This window comes from Plodia interpunctella, chromosome 3 (genome assembly GCF_027563975.2).
Source record: "Plodia interpunctella isolate USDA-ARS_2022_Savannah chromosome 3, ilPloInte3.2, whole genome shotgun sequence".
Taxonomy (NCBI): domain Eukaryota; kingdom Metazoa; phylum Arthropoda; class Insecta; order Lepidoptera; family Pyralidae; genus Plodia; species Plodia interpunctella.
In genome coordinates this window covers 572,592-588,906 of record NC_071296.1, presented here as the reverse complement: position 1 = coordinate 588,906, position 16,315 = coordinate 572,592, and the positions used below count along the sequence as shown (strand labels likewise).

Here is a 16,315-nt window from a genome sequence, read left to right as displayed (position 1 = left end):
TACCGATTTTCCTTTGTGGAAGACTATTTTCATAGGAAATAACATGACCTAATTAAATATTCATAAACTTTCACGTTTATAATATTATAAGGAATCTAGTGGGATAGTATTAGCGCGATCACCATACTAATTTATCTATAGCCCCTATGATTTATAACAAAGCGTAGGAAATTCACCGATCTGGTGATCTGATAGCATTGTTAAGTTAGATTGAAGATGCTGGAAGCAGGTAGGCTCGAACCAGATAAGGCCAGCTATGTAGAAAGCCTACAACTAACAGCAGACTTTTTTGAAATGATTTCGATAAACTGAAAATATCACGCTTAAACATTACCCTATTTCATCATTATTTTCCAATTTCTTTCCGAAGTATACTTTGATGTTATTCTCATGTCGGTTAATGTTATTATCATTTCAAAACCCCAAAAAGAACCCACAAAATATGACATTCTTATTCTGATAGTCGTATAATAAAATTGTGTGATGAACGATAAGCCAGAAGCCTTTAAAATATAACAAGTCTTCTGTCCATATCAATGACATATGAAAACAAAGTGCAAAAACAAACAACTAATCTACAAAATATCTCTAAAACAAATATTGTAATTGGCACTTATCGGGCATACATAACATATAGTGAACCATAAAAGTGTTGTGGGCGTACCGCATCTCAACAAATAGCTGGCCCGTGTACACTGCAACAATCTGGTAGGTGGACAGTTGTTTACTACCGGGATGGTGTAGAGAATAATCGGTGGCGATTCAAATTATCTTATTTCACACTCTTGTTTTTGATAAAGTGACAAGTCGAAGGTAATATGAGGAGATGACTTAGGTAAACATAGTACTGAAAGCGTTAATTCATTTATTGTTGACGCGGTCAGTATTTTACTATAGTCTCTTGGAAATTCTATCCTAAGTTGTTTTCTATCCTTCTATATATAAGAAGGTGAACGCAGGCGTAGCTGCGGGCACAAGCTAGTAATAGTATGAAGTCAACAACATCAACCTACCTAAAATCATTGCGAATTCCTCCGTTTTACCGTCGCAGATAAATAGACTATGCCAAAAAGGAAGATAGTTTTTTGTTTATATCTTAATTGACATTTGTCTATTCTATTATATGCCAAGTCCTATGGATATGCATTAAAGGGAAAATTCTTTTAACTATGAAAGTTAGTTGTAAAAAATATAAATGAATGTAACTCTTGCTAAGTTAAACAACCAACTTTACAACCACTTTTACAGCAAGATAAAACAATTTGATTTTGATATGAACTCCCTTGGGCTTTTCACTTGTGCCACACCTGAGTGGCTTCGCTCGGCCGCTAACAACTGTTTAAACTATCCGCCGTTTGACACGACATGAGGCAGCCTACTGCATGATGTTCATTTGAGGAGTTGAGTAGCTCTATATTTGTGTGTTAGTCTGTGCTCATGTCTAATTCGTTGCTCATAATACGGTAGGGGTAGAAGTTGGATATTTTTTGTAGTCTATTGAAAAGTTGTAAGTTTTGTAAGAGAGATATTTTGTGTATTGTAACGATTTTTATGTAGTACAATCGAAAGGTAACAATGATATTTATGTTCAATTTTATTTATAGAACAGATATAATGTGAAAGTTTCAAGGATTGAATATAGTTCAACTATCAAAATTCAAAAAAAATTCAAAATTCTTTATTCAATTTAGGATGGTATACATAACTTATTGACGTCAAAAAAATTACTTAAACTAAGTCTACTGCCGGCTTCCAAAGCGCAGGTGAAGAAGAAGCGGCGCAACAAACTTCACCGCAGCCTTTTCTCCAAGGACGTCAATTAACAAATATAGGTCTTATACATATATTAAAAATTAGGAGGACGAATTTATCCTTGTTATTGCTCTGTAAAATCTGACGAATTTGTTTTTTTTTTATTATAATTTTCGACAGGACCGAGTAGTATATAATACATAGCATGGTTCGATATTGTTTGATCATTTAATAGAACTAATTCGTCTTAAGTAAGTGTAAGCACTTTTTCATTTTTTCGTTAAAAACCTTTACATTATTTTTTATTTTAGTAAAAAAAAATAAACCATAGATTATAAAATCCGCGCCTCCAGAAGCGACAAGTCACTAGTTTTATTCGCGACTAGTTTACTTAACTACCACAGTTTCCTATAAATCAACGTCTGGTGCAGTGTGCGACGTCGCGACGTTATTAGACGTTGACGTCTGACGTCTGATATTAGATCTGAGGAAACTGCATGCTAGTGTTTATTTTACTCAGTTGTTGCATTATTTTTTTAACGGTAAAAAACACTGGCTAGAATTTGCTTTTTAAAAATGCTGTGAAACGCAACTTAAGTTAACATAATGAAATTCTATTTCTAAACAGCAATAGCGGTGATTTTGGTATAATTTTGGACAGGTCGATGGGCTGTACAATGTTGCCATTTCAATGTTTTGTACAATATTATGACGCAAGATGATATAGTGACAATATGTCAACGGGTAATTTGTGTTGGTGCTTCCATATTCAGTACAAAATAAATGAGTAAATAACGCAGTAATAAATATTACCTTTTATAAGCGCACATAACACATTCAAAAAAATGTCACGTTGCCATCTCTAACGAGGCAGACAAAGCCTAACAACACGTTTACAACTCATTTGAATATAGCGTGTTAGAATTTTGTAATAAAAGATTGCAGCTCATCACTTATTTAAAAGAGCCATTTTTATTGATTTTTTTTGCGTTCAGTAATAAAAAGTATGACAACGTTCAACAAATTGAATTGATTATACTCGAAGAAAATACAACTGATACATTTCTGCACAGAGACAATGAATATTTATGATCAACAAAAAATTGTTGCAGACCGTACTTTATTTTATGTGAGTATTTACATTGCGTAGTTAGTATGAGAGCTATTTACAATAAAAAACCAGCAATGTATGCTGAATCCGCCAAAGTTCGGCGAACTGTTTCGGGATATGCATATCCGGCATCAGATATCAGACAAATGATGTATTATTGACTAATGACAACACAGCATTGTAACTTACATACACCTGGGTCCTTAAGTCCTAGGCTTCGTTGCACCGACGCCGCTCACGTTTAGACAAAAGGGCGTACTTTGCGTTTTTCTAACGTCAAAGTTTATGGTGCAATCCACCCCTAGTCAAATCTAACAAATAGTTTTTGTGTCGAATTTTCGTAAAAATATTTAATTATATTTATCGAAATGTTCTTTCATTCAGTAAACTCAGTTTAATTACACTAATTGTCTTGTCAATTTTCCATGAATAAAAATATTTGAATTGAACATAACATTAACAAAAAGTTAAGTAATGACTGGCCATTTGATGTTAGAGTTAACGGCGCGTGGTTTACGACTGATAATTGAGCATTGAAAAATTAACACAGACGGATTTGTCACGAAATATGCGAAAATTTATTACAACGAAAAATCATTGCTGGACGTATTGTCTGTATTTTATGAATAAATAAACAATGCGAATTTTCTACAATTGAATTGAATGAAGAAATATTATCACTTTGTAATGGTCGATCGACTAAAATATAAAATCTGGAGCTTCCTCCGTGCATCTTAATAAGAAGTATCTAAACTTTCTTTCTTCACGCGCTGTATTGCGTGCTTTATGCGTCATGGACTTTTCACCTGATTCATCAATTCATCCACGTTTCCCAGCCGCCGGATCATTCAAATATCAGATCATGATGAAGAAATTTTAACTGTTGGATGGCAAAAGTAAATACTTACCTATATCATGTCCAATATGAGAGTTCAGGGACAATTGAACTGCTCAAAAAACATGCACATATTAAAGCAGGCCAAAATAAAACAAAGAAAAATCTTATTCATAAAAAATAGAGAACCTATAATTTTTAAGTAGTTTTAAAATGAGAAATGACTTGAGCTAATAACAAAAAGCGGTCCAATACAACAGGAACATCAGATTTCAATAGACAAACAAACAAACGATCGGACTCGTCTCATTATCTGATCATCGATGTTTGAGACGCGCGAGATGTCTTCCTTACGCACTGCACGCAAAAAACGCTGGTGATTTTTCAAATACCGGCGGAGAAATTAATTTTAGCATTAAAAAATATAACACGAAATCGTCCGGATGTTTCCATATTAGTCGTAAATAAATTTAATTTAATTCATTGAGTAACGAACTTTTCTGTCGTAAAAACAAAATCCTGCCTTCATACGAAGAAATTATTCATCTGACATTTTTATTAACTAAACTGGGTAGGTTAAGTAAAATACATACTTTTTAGACAGTGTAAAGTTTATTTTTGAAGATAAAAATGACAGGCGTGTCTTTTCCCTATGGCATCAAAGAAGTATTTTTTTTAATAAAAAAGAAGGGTCAAATTAAAACTTATATTTTCCACAAAGAACAAATTCAATTAAAGAAATAGTAATAGAATCTGTGTGATATAAATATTTGTATACTAGCTGCGCCCCGGGGCTTCGCTCCCGTGGGAATTTCGGGACAAAAAGTACCCTATTCCAGGTTATATTCTACCCGTGTATCAAATTTCATTAATAATGAATAAAACAATAATCCGTCCAATAGATTTTGCGTGAAAGAGTAGTAAACATACACACATCCTCACAAACTTTCGCATTTATAAAATTAGTTGGATTTGAGCTTGCTTTCTTAAAATAACAGGCTAAATTATATTTCTTCGAGCGTTCAACCGCCGCGTTGTCTCCAGCCAGTGCGTAGCCCCCAGAAAACTGAGTGGATCTGCCAATAATGAGTTCCTGCGTTTACATCACTCGGACAATGGCACAATGGGCGGGCTTCGGATCTGCGTATACCTATCGCCGATTAAGCTTTCTTTGTCGCGCCACAATGGAGGATTTTAATTTCCACCAAATGACCTCTGGAAATTGGGCCTTTGTAGCTAAACGAGATCTGTTTGGGATTTGCGGATAAATATCAAATTGCTTTCTGTCTTTGTCTTACTATAATGCTTTTCTGGTTTCTTCCCAGTCATAGAGCGTCGTGGCTCAGGGTCCACTTACTTCGCACTCTTTTTTTCTCCACTGCCTTCGCACGGTCTTTGCCACTTCGGCATCCGTAGAAGGTGTTCTCGTCGATTTTTATCTTGAAGTATAGTTTTGAACTTCTTCAGGTTTTCATTATGTGATGTGTAAAAATTTCTTTTTTTTTTAGCTGTGGTTTAATGATTGGTCTACCTGATGTAAACCCTCTTTGAGAATACACTCGCTATACTTTTATGTATTTATTTTGTTAGGCACATCTAAGCATCTCGACCTACCTACTTAATCGTTGGTATTTCTTTAAAGGAAAATCTTTAAGTCTTTAACGCTTTGGAAGCTGCAGTGACAGGGAGGTAGATCTTCCTTCAGGATCCAATCATAAATCCAGTTGTACCAATCAAGACCTATTCCGAGCCCCGGAATAATGGATGGTGCCATTCGGAAGTTCGATCACAGGACATGTTACAAGGGACACGACGATGTTCTATTAGATATATGTATATACAGTGGTCTTCAGGGTAGACAGAGCTTCACAAGAAGCCAATGACTACTTAATTGAATCTTTATCTGCGCTACCACCGACGTTTAGACAAAATGGCGTATTTTGTTAAAGTTAACGACAAAGTTGACAGGTGCAACCCATTTTTAGTGTTTTCTTTTCTAAACTGCTCGATGAATTTCAAAAATTCTTTCACCAGTAGAAAGCAACATTATCCTTGAGTATTTTTTATACTGATATTCCCGTGAGAGCGAAACCCGGGTCATAGCTAGCATTCAATAATAGATATGGGAACTCTTCCTAATACTAAATCAAGACTGATTTAACATCACATCAAAAGCCGTTCGCGAACGATCACGAACGTTCAGTTTACGAGTACCAAGAACTCTGACAGACAGAAAGCTGTCTTATAAATCAATTTAATCTTAACAAAAGACAATTGGCGTCCACAATTCGGTACTAAGTCTATTCGCGAAATTAGATCTTAAAATTTAAACGTCAAAGTTCAGTTTAGATTGATTTAAATCCAGTTGTTATGGGTATTCGTTGGTTCGCGTGAATCAAATGAGACGAGCAAAGTCGGGAACGTAGCATGTAATTGTTGTATGACTTTTGTATGTCGTAAATCAAAGATACATGATGCTACAAATAGCTGTACAGTCGAAAACACAAGAAACTAAGCAAAAGTTACAATTGCGCAGCTATAAACGCCGCATATAGTTGGATGTAGGGTCTTGTGATAATACAGTCGACTGTACTGTTCAGGTCTGGCTAGTTGATGTCGTAGTGATATTATTTACTTCATTTCTTAGCTAAGTCACATAATAAAGTCGAAAGAATTAAATACGCTACGTCCACAATGTACACAGTACAGACAGTATTACCTAAAAAGAATAAAAATCAAAATAAATCTATCTCCAAAAATGGCTCAGCCGTTTTTAGATAGTTCTTGACAACAAAATAATAATATAGATAAATAACGTGAATTCGTCCACTTCGAGACCTTAAAAGAAAAGCCGAGGATGGAGAGGTGTGGCGAACACTCCACTAGCAAGATCATAACTCTTAAGAAGAAGCAAATCCACATACAATACTCAACACGATTAAATAAAAGTTATCATGGCAAAGGCTGTGATGAAGTTTCTTCTTTTTCACCCGCGTTATGGAGTTAGGCAGTATAATTTTTGAGTATTTCTGACATCAATTAGAAATGTGTTTATCCTTGAGTTACTTGACTTGTAAATAAATAATCTAAACAATATGTCAGTCCATGACTGCTTTCGTTCATCAGATTGCAACATAAAGTTTAACTTGCACGATTACATTCAACATGACTGTGTGTGAAGTGAAAATGGCAGATTTCTTTAACCTAAACTTAGTTTATTTCATCGACCCGTTGCGACGAGTCCGTCTAAATCTAAACAGAGACAAGAATACCCCGTCAGACTGTCTGTTTGTGCCAATTAAAGCCGAAACACCTAAAATTAAGCATCATGAATTTAGGTCACTGTGTTTCATTGCGGCATTCATATAAACTTTAAACCTAATAAATAAAATACATCATATAGTAAAGTCTTCATATCACGGACAGTTTCAAGTCTTTCTCTAAAGATCCCAGGTTCAAATCCTACTCGTGATACACGAGTTGTACACCAATCTGACTCATAAATGGTAGTGTTCATCGACCACTTGATTCCGATGAAGGAAAACATTGCGAGGAAACCTCTCACTCTAGTAAATGATATGTCAGCATGATTTAAAATGGTGGCAAAACACTCCATGAATATTGCAAAGAAAATCGTTGTGTGTTTTTCATGGCACGCAATTGCCTCGATCTGCAGCCACGACTATAAGAAGGAAATAAATTACCAAATCATAATACGAATGCCTAAACCATGGCAGCAATTGACATCTTACGAGCTATTCACGGAGTCTCCATATTCGGTGTGCTAATGGCGAGCAGCTGTTGTCTCATCCTCAGTAATAATTGATGGCGGTGGTCGGTCGTCCGTCAGTGTTCGACATCACTATACTGGCTTACACGAACATTGGGACCGAAATAAATTGTGTTGGTAGTATTGTTGATTCACTTGACCTTGTCTGTTATCTAATGCTATGGTATTTTTTTAGTTATTCTTTGAGTCAAACCTGAAATTTATCGAATGGTGCTCTAAATGGAATGGTGTTAGGTGCGATTCTTGGTAGGCTGAACGGCATACCTATTACTTCACGTTTTTAACAACAAGATGATACATACATTACTTCTGTACAATATTATAAATTAGCAAGTATATTTCTTCTTGTTTCACGTTAAAACGGAACGTTGTATTGAGGTAATTTTTGGTGAATTAGGTGTACAATAAACAGTGAAAATGCCAATGTACCTATCTTTATTTCGCTTCTATAAGTTGCAAGCTTCTATAAGTAAATAAAAAAAAACAGACAAGCACAGATAGTTACGATAATATTCCCCATCATTGTTACAGTCAGACAAATCAAAACCGACGACAGTCTAATGACCACGAGATAGTCAATGAAAATCACATCCATCAATTAATTGCAGAAACAGCTCAAGAAAGAGAAGGAACATTGAGAGTGATTGAATGATGAATTCAACTTGAAATGAAATGTACGATCGGCAAATCAATCTACTGAAATTTATTGCAACGTCTATACTATTAGAAAGCTGTATGGAACACAGAACTAACGAACGCCTTTGACTATTTTGATAATTTCCATCTGTTTTCTTCTTCATAGTCGTATTCCTCATGGCTGAGGGTCGTAGTTATTACATAAACACACACAACAACTTTCTTGGATTAATGGAGTGATTCCATTGCCTTCTCCATTTCACACACAAGTTAATAAGAATCAACCAGTGTGCAGGTCTCCTCACGATGTTTTCCTTCACCATCTGTTTTACAAGCTTTTATTTAGTAAGAAGTATAAAATAACGGAAATAAAAATACATAATTATAGTAAATAAGATATAGAAATATTATAACAATTATTAGCTCTTCTTCATAGTCGTATTCCTTATGGCTAAGGGTCGTGGTCATGAAACATACGTAACGACATTTTTGGCACTATTTCATTATACATTTCACACACAATTTGATAATCCACCACAGTTAGCTTTTTTCAGGATGTTTTCCTTCACCGGAAGCAAGTGGTGGTGAAAAATACTTTACATGAGTCAAATTGGTAACAAACTCATGTGGCACGTGTAGGATTCGAATATGAGTCTTTAAATTATTTGCCTCCTAAAATAGATAAATAAATAAACAAATATATTGGGACAAATCACACAGATTGAGCTAGCCCCAAAGTAAATTCGAGACTTGTATTATGGGATACTAACTCAACGATACTATATTTCATAATAAATACATATGTAGATAAAAATCCAAGACCCCGGCCAATCAGAAAAAGATAATTTTCAATCATGACCCGACCGGGGATCGAACCCGGGACCTCTCGGTTCAGATATATCATTAATATACGAGGGTAAATCAAAAAGTTCTTAGAATGACATATTGATATATTTTTTTTGTGGGTAGTTTATTATTATTTTTAAAGAGTGATTATCGTATAATGTTTATGCTCAGTTACAATCGATTCGGTCGTATCGTTTACAAGCAATAAATTATTAAGTGCCAAGGGTATTCCAACGTATTGAAATATGGAAAAAAACGAATTACGTGCGGTGATAAAGTATCTGTGCCTAAAAAAAATGTCCACTAAGGAAATTTTTTTGGATATTCAGGAGACATTAGGGGATAATGCTTTACCCTATTCTACAGTAGCTTACTGGGTTTCGGAATTTAAAAGGGGTAGATCAACTTGTGAAGATGATCTGCGTTCCGGGCGGCCGTCAACCTCCATCACAGAAGAAAATATCAAAAAGGTCGAGAAGTTAGTTCTGGAAGACAGAAGAATAACTATAAAACATTTAGCCGAGGTCCTAAAGATTTCATTTGGAAGCATCCAATCCATTTTAACAGATTCCTTGGGGTTCAGAAAAGTGTCGGCAAGATGGGTACCACGAATGTTAACAGAAGAAAACAAAAAACGTCGTTTGGAAATTTCAAAGCGCAATCTTGAAATATTACAGTCCGATCCGGATGAATTTTGCCATCGTGTTGTTACCATGGATGAAACATGGGTCCACCATTTTGATCCCGAAACTAAAAGACAAAGCATGTCTTGGAAACGGCCATCATCGCCACCAATGAAGAAATTTCGCGTTGCTCCTACCGCCGGCAAAGTTATGGCCTCTGTGTTCTGGGATAATGAAGGAATCCTTTTTATCGATTACATGCCGAAAGGACAGACCATTACTGGATCCTACTATGCTAATTTATTTCCAAAAGTGCGTGAAAATATAAAGGAAAAACGGCGAGGAAAACTGTCATTGGGCGTGTTGTTTCTTCACGATAACGCTCCTGCGCATCGGTCCGAAGTTGCGCTCACGGCAATCCGCAGTGCTGGCTTCGATCTTCTTGATCACCCACCATATTCTCCGGACTTAGCCCCTAGTGACTTTCACCTATTTCCAAAATTAAAGGAGCACATCCGTGGAACTAAATATAGTGATGACGACGCAGTTATGGCTGCCGTAGACGACTTTTTTGAGAGTCAAGAAAATGATTTTTTTTTGGAAGGAATTAGAAAGTTAGAGAAGCGGTATACTAAATGTATTGAATTAGAAGGAGATTACGTTGAAAAATAAAATATTTTTGTACACATCTCCTGGTTTTTTTATAGTGATTCTAAGAACTTTTTGATTTACCCTCGTATAATCACAAATACAGGTACATTACAAAGTATGAACATTTATCAAGTCTAATTTCGAATCTAGGATAGATACTGTTTCATATTAGTAGTTGCGTGACAGACAGGACAGGTCTATCTTCGTGTGCCGTTTGACGTGGAGTGAGGACGCGGCTGCGCGTGCGCTTCTGAGAACTCTCATTGTTGACATTTATTTATTTGATACAGTTTATATTTTGAGGAACTATATTTTTAAAAATTGCACTAGTATGTAGTGAGTTACACATATTTATTACCAATTTGATATGACTACTGTTATTATAAAACTTACATTGGTCTGTCCTCTTCTTTCTCAACGGTCACAGCATTGGAATCTGAAACAAAGAATACAAATTTAAGTACACACATTTTGAAAAATACCCTTACATATTTATAAACAAAGTCCTCTATCGCGTCTGTCTGTTCGCGATGAACTCCAAAACTATTGCACGGATTTTCATGCGGTTTTCACCAATAGATATAGTGATTCCTGAGGAAGGTTCGGGGATTTAATTTATTATTTCGGGCCGCTAGCATTATTCTAAAATAGAATTGGTTTTTATGCATTAAAATATAGAAAAAACGTATTCCAATCATAGTTTTGGAAATATTGAGATATTTAAAAAAGTACAAGTATTTTCCTTGTTTCGTTTTGTCTGGAGAGATCCCCTTGAATAAATTTAATACAAACCATATATGTTTTGGTTGAAACTTATTCGAGAAATTTCATCGGATTCTTAGGCAGCATCGTAGTATTTTCTTCACCATTACCGTCCAATATCACGCAATGTTCGAGTAAATCCCAACTCGACTAAACAATAAACAACTTGTGTTATGTTTGTCAATGGTGACTAATTTTATTGTTGTCATAAAGATTATAATGATAACAGTATGTAAATAGCCTCAGGCGTTTTAATGTACAATCGAGTTCGTAAACTTAAACTTGCGACTATATACTGTACCTGCAATAAAGATGAATTTGTACTGAATTTGGTTTGTTCGATGTGCTGTAGACAGTACAATTTAAGAGTTCGATAAATCTTACGGTTATCGATTTTGGTACGTTATCGCAGAAAATATAACGCAATATTTTAATTTGGTCAACTATATGTCGCATTTTGCATCAAAATTTGCCCTCTGTAATAAACTCTATTGTGCTAATTTGATTGTGTACATAAAGTAACATATGATCAAAATTTTGAGTATTTCTTTGATTTTAGAATCAAAGAAATACTTATTATATATTTTATATATTTATGTTCACTGGGTAACAACTCATGGATAGATATTAATCTTATTCACACGTGTTACTATATAATAATAATTTAAAACCATAAAAGTACTTATGAGATTGTAAAACGAAATACTTAAATTTTAGAAGGTAATGAAAACATCAATGATAATAATAAGCACGACCCTAGGAGTGCAGTAACGAAGAATGCCCCAGTAATATAACAGATGAATCCATAACTACTCTTATACGACGTCGGTTAAGAACTGGCATAATCAAAGATCATAAAGACAATAACATAAATACTCGTTACGATCGATAAATTAATGGACTCCATCACGAAAGGCCAGTAAATATCCGCAGACGTTTATACTATTCTCAAAGATAGCGGCCACGTTAGGGCCAGTTCCTCAAGACGAAAGACGTGAACACAATAAATTGTTATTGATCTATAACAAATGTTGTACAAATTATAATAATAATTAAAGACATGATTAATAAATATTATCAAAAACTATCCTATCGTTATCCGACGATTATAAAACATAACTGGAATTACACCCATCTATGCCCTGGAAGCAACTTCAATTAGCGCCCAAGAAGACACAGAATCGGGTCATCTAAAGGTGAGTTAGTAAGGTATATGCACAAAAAGGGAAAGAGAGTGACAGAGCATCTTCTAACTGTAGATTTAATTGAGCAGAGAGGGAACCAAAAGTTTAGCTCGATCAAATTAAAAATTTAATCGTCATCTCGTAAACAGCCGAAGAAACTTCTAGAATAAGAGTACAAACTAGGACAAAACGAGATGCCTATGCCTTCCTCTGAAGATGTTGTAATGTTGCTCACACATTGCGTCTGTGTCCGCGCAAACTCAACGTACAGTTGGAGACACACTTCCAGAAAATCACCTCTCGCGCCCAACACCCACGTCTCGCCGCAGGTGGACACCAGGCCTTGCAATCGAACCAACCAATATGCCATAAGTCATCCGCGGACGGGAACGCTGACTAATTAAACGTTAAGTCAATGCAGAAACAGCGGATTTAATTAATTTTTATCTGCCGGCAGCGGTCGTAAAAACGCTGTAAACTTTGATCGATTTACGGACCGTTTTGAGCTTCATGGCGCTTCTAGACCATCTATATTTTTGTTGATAGCTGAAGTTGATTAGTAAAGTGATTCCAAAAGGAACACTTATAAGACGGCTTGAAATTATATACAGACACGTAATTTAGTACCTAGCAACTTAACATACATCGCAAGAGCTGAAAAGTCACTAAAATTCAATTTCCATCCTGTTTGAAGTGAATTATACAAATTATATTTTGAAAGTTTCAACGCGAATGCCGATGAGTACCAAACTGAATGCCACATCAGGCTAATCCGCTTGTACATTTGACACGTCGTTAATTAAAGTAAAGGTTAGCTCGGTGATCTTAAAATGTCGATTTCGTGTGGAACAACAGGTTGAGTGGTGTCCTGTGAACAGTAAAACACTTTGACAAAGAAAGTTTACATTAATGAACCTTATCCATATTAATTATAAAGAAAAACAACTTATTAACTATTAAGATATGAGACTAAACGTGACAAAACTAAGCAACGTACGACGTATGAATATAAATATATTCATAACGTCCCATGTATGTTTAACGTAGGTAACATTGGCCACTAACACAAGATAACACTGGCCACTAACAAAAAATTTGCAACTTTCAAATAAAAAGTTAAAAGAGTTTTTTAAACGCAGTTCTTTTGCATAATTCAGATACACCGATCGCCGACAGATTGTGGTTAAAATATATAATTTACCCGCGCGAACCGTTCTGTGTTACGCTATCAGATGTTAGGCGAGGTTCGCGCAGCGGGCGGCGGTGTGGCGATGTCTTCATCTGAATACTCTCTCTGCGTAGTCGGGTAATGTGAGCGATCGCAACAAGACGATAGATACATTGTGTTTTGTTTTTATAATACGTATGTAATTTTATATATTGTATATTGTTGGGATAAAATCTCAAGGTCGCCAACCACAACAAAACTAAAAAAATTACAAGTTTGTTATCCATTCTGTAAAACAATATTTTTTCAGTCCGTTTGAAGTGAAAGGCATTACAAATTTTACGTTAGGTACGAGTAGGTACTCAGTCTGTGATTGTTTTCAAGAGAATGGTTGAAAAAATGTTGCAATTTTTAAAACAAATGGTAAAAAAACACGACATTCTAAAACGTCCCGTCACGTCTGTTTGCTCATTATTGTACATATCGCGGAAACCCAATCACGGCTAATCACAAAAACAATCGGAGCTTATCTAGTGAAACGTGAATTTGTCGGAAAAAATCGGCCAAGCGTGAGCTGGAACTGGATTTCAAGAGTTCTGTTCAACCATCATTACATAATTATAAAACAAAGTCGCTTCCCGCTGTCTGTCAGTCCATTCTTGAATAAGGTTTAGGTGCTACTTTGTAAATAAGATGAAACAATTTTAATTGTTATTTTCGTTTGAATGCCATCAAATATTAATGAGAAAATGTATAAGTAAAGGAATATTTTCATTAGAAAATATATGAAATAATTGAACTGTAAAATTCTAGTTGAAACAATTAAGCTAAAGAATTAAGCTAAGCTTAACAATATTAAGATATATGTTTTCTCTCAATATGTTGCTACAAGTTGCTAGAAGAATGAAGAATTACTAGACATAATAAGGACACATTTTTTCATCACTTGATCGTCAATACATGTATATTATTTATAACTGAAATTTTATATTATTATTTATTGTGTCGTTGTTCAGGGTTCCCTATGCAAATACGTGCATAGGGAACCCTGAAAAGAACCGTTCCACTCCGTTCCATTTAATTAGATCCTCCTAAAATCGTGAAATGATCGTTCGGCGCGCACAAAAGACGAATTTGTTGTGTATCTCGATTAAGATAAATTTCTTTGTGGATAACAAAGCTTTTCGTATCAAATCACACAATTAGAAGTGATCGGTTGTATGCTTGTCGGCCGCTTTGTCGGCGCGGCTGTCATTGCCGCAGGTTGGCTCTGTTTGGCACCTCTGAATTGAAGCTAGTCAATTTGATTACCTAATTATTATTACATTCTGAACGCATTTTTAGATTCAATTTTATTTGTCATTTATGAAACTGAATTCCGTCAAATGTGTAGCCCATTATTTGGTTAAAAGACGTGAGAATTTTCTGACATCAATTGAATGGAAACGTTAGTAAATCTGGTTAAAAATAATTCTTTATTTCTCATCATAACCGCAAAAAGATTCTCACCATAACAGCTTAAGACTAAGTATTACAACATATAAATCTAGAAAGAAAATATTTTGTACTCCACCGGTACATTACACCTACGAATTCAGTTTATACGCTTAATAAAAGTGTTATTTATTCCTCAAGCAAAACTTTATGATGGTGGAACATAACAGTCCTAATTAATTTTATACCGAATACTGTCTATTTTATTGTTTCAATCAATAAAAGTACTTACTCTCTATTTTTATAGCATTTCTAAAAGTAGGTCTTAGAAGTTATCGTTGGAAATCAAAGTTATCGACACGGTTAATCAGGTGCTTAATTAAGATTTCAGGCTTGATATAACGTTTAAATAAATACGGCTATTTAATGACTTCCGTATGACGTTTTGAGGCCATAACTTAAGACATAAAATATATATCGATTATAATTTACGACCTATAAAATGAGATCAAAAATTTTACCACGGATTTTTCGAAATTCTGACTTAAGCATTGTTAATTATCTTGGTGTTAATTAAGTACTTGATGAGTGATTTTTATGGTTTGTCGTCTCTATTATAAGAGTTAGGTCACAAGTTGAGTTTCTCTACATTGTAACTAAACAGGATGTAGTTACTAGTTTATACCGACAGTTAAAATCAAAGTTTAAAAAAAAGCAAAGCGGTTTTCTATTCCATTGAGCTAGTAAGTAGCTAACAAGCTTGGCTTGGTACTTTGGGAATCCCCAAGCTGAGCCTACGGGCTCCAGATATGTCGAGAGCTAAGAAAAGTGTAAGCCCTCCAAAGATTTGAGTAGCAAGAACAGATACAGAACAGAACTTACTGGTACATTGTAGGCTAGGAGACTACAATCATTTTTGCGTCATTTAGCGATCGACGTACTTTAATACGCCAATTTCTCACAAATCTAGCTTTATTTTACCCATCTTATCAGTCATAAAGTCAGTGATAATTATATCGTATGCTTACTTTTTTTCTTCAAATACATCTGATAGTTAAAATCTTGTTAACAAGATGTTTAGTCTAAAATGGGGCAAATAGGTCCCAATAGGAACCCACCGTTCGTGTTTGGCGTCACGTTCGGACAAGCGCTGTCCGCGGATAGAATGATGCGCGTCATGACTGCGCAGTTTGTCCAGCCCAGGTGGGCAAGCCCAGCGCTGGGACTGGAAGGTTAATTACTGTATCTGATGACTGACAGGACTGATAACAATTTGACGTAGAGATTCTTAGAAATCTCGCCGTTTTTCTGTGGAATTAAATGAGTTATTTTGTCATTATGGTGGAATTTGGCGGCTCAGTTTTATGTACTTATGCATATTTTTTTGATCAAATCAAATATGATTGCAAAGTCAATCAGATAAGATTATAGTTAGATTGTGGTCTGAGGATAGCTTTGGTTTCAAGTAAACAATAGAAACCCAATTTTTGCAACAAAAATATTAGATACATATAAGTTATCAC

The 16,315-nt window shown here is 35.1% G+C and overlaps 1 protein-coding gene across 1 annotated transcript in view; it reads right to left on the bottom strand.

Moving 5' to 3' along the window:
* LOC128683416 (protein tiptop-like) overlaps positions 1-16,315 on the bottom strand; it is a 274,085-nt gene that overhangs the window by 237,625 nt on the left and 20,145 nt on the right. Inside the window, exon 2 of the mRNA XM_053769044.1 lies at positions 10,638-10,680. The gene's annotated coding sequence lies outside the window, so the exon portion shown is untranslated. The remainder of the gene's footprint in view (positions 1-10,637; positions 10,681-16,315) is intronic.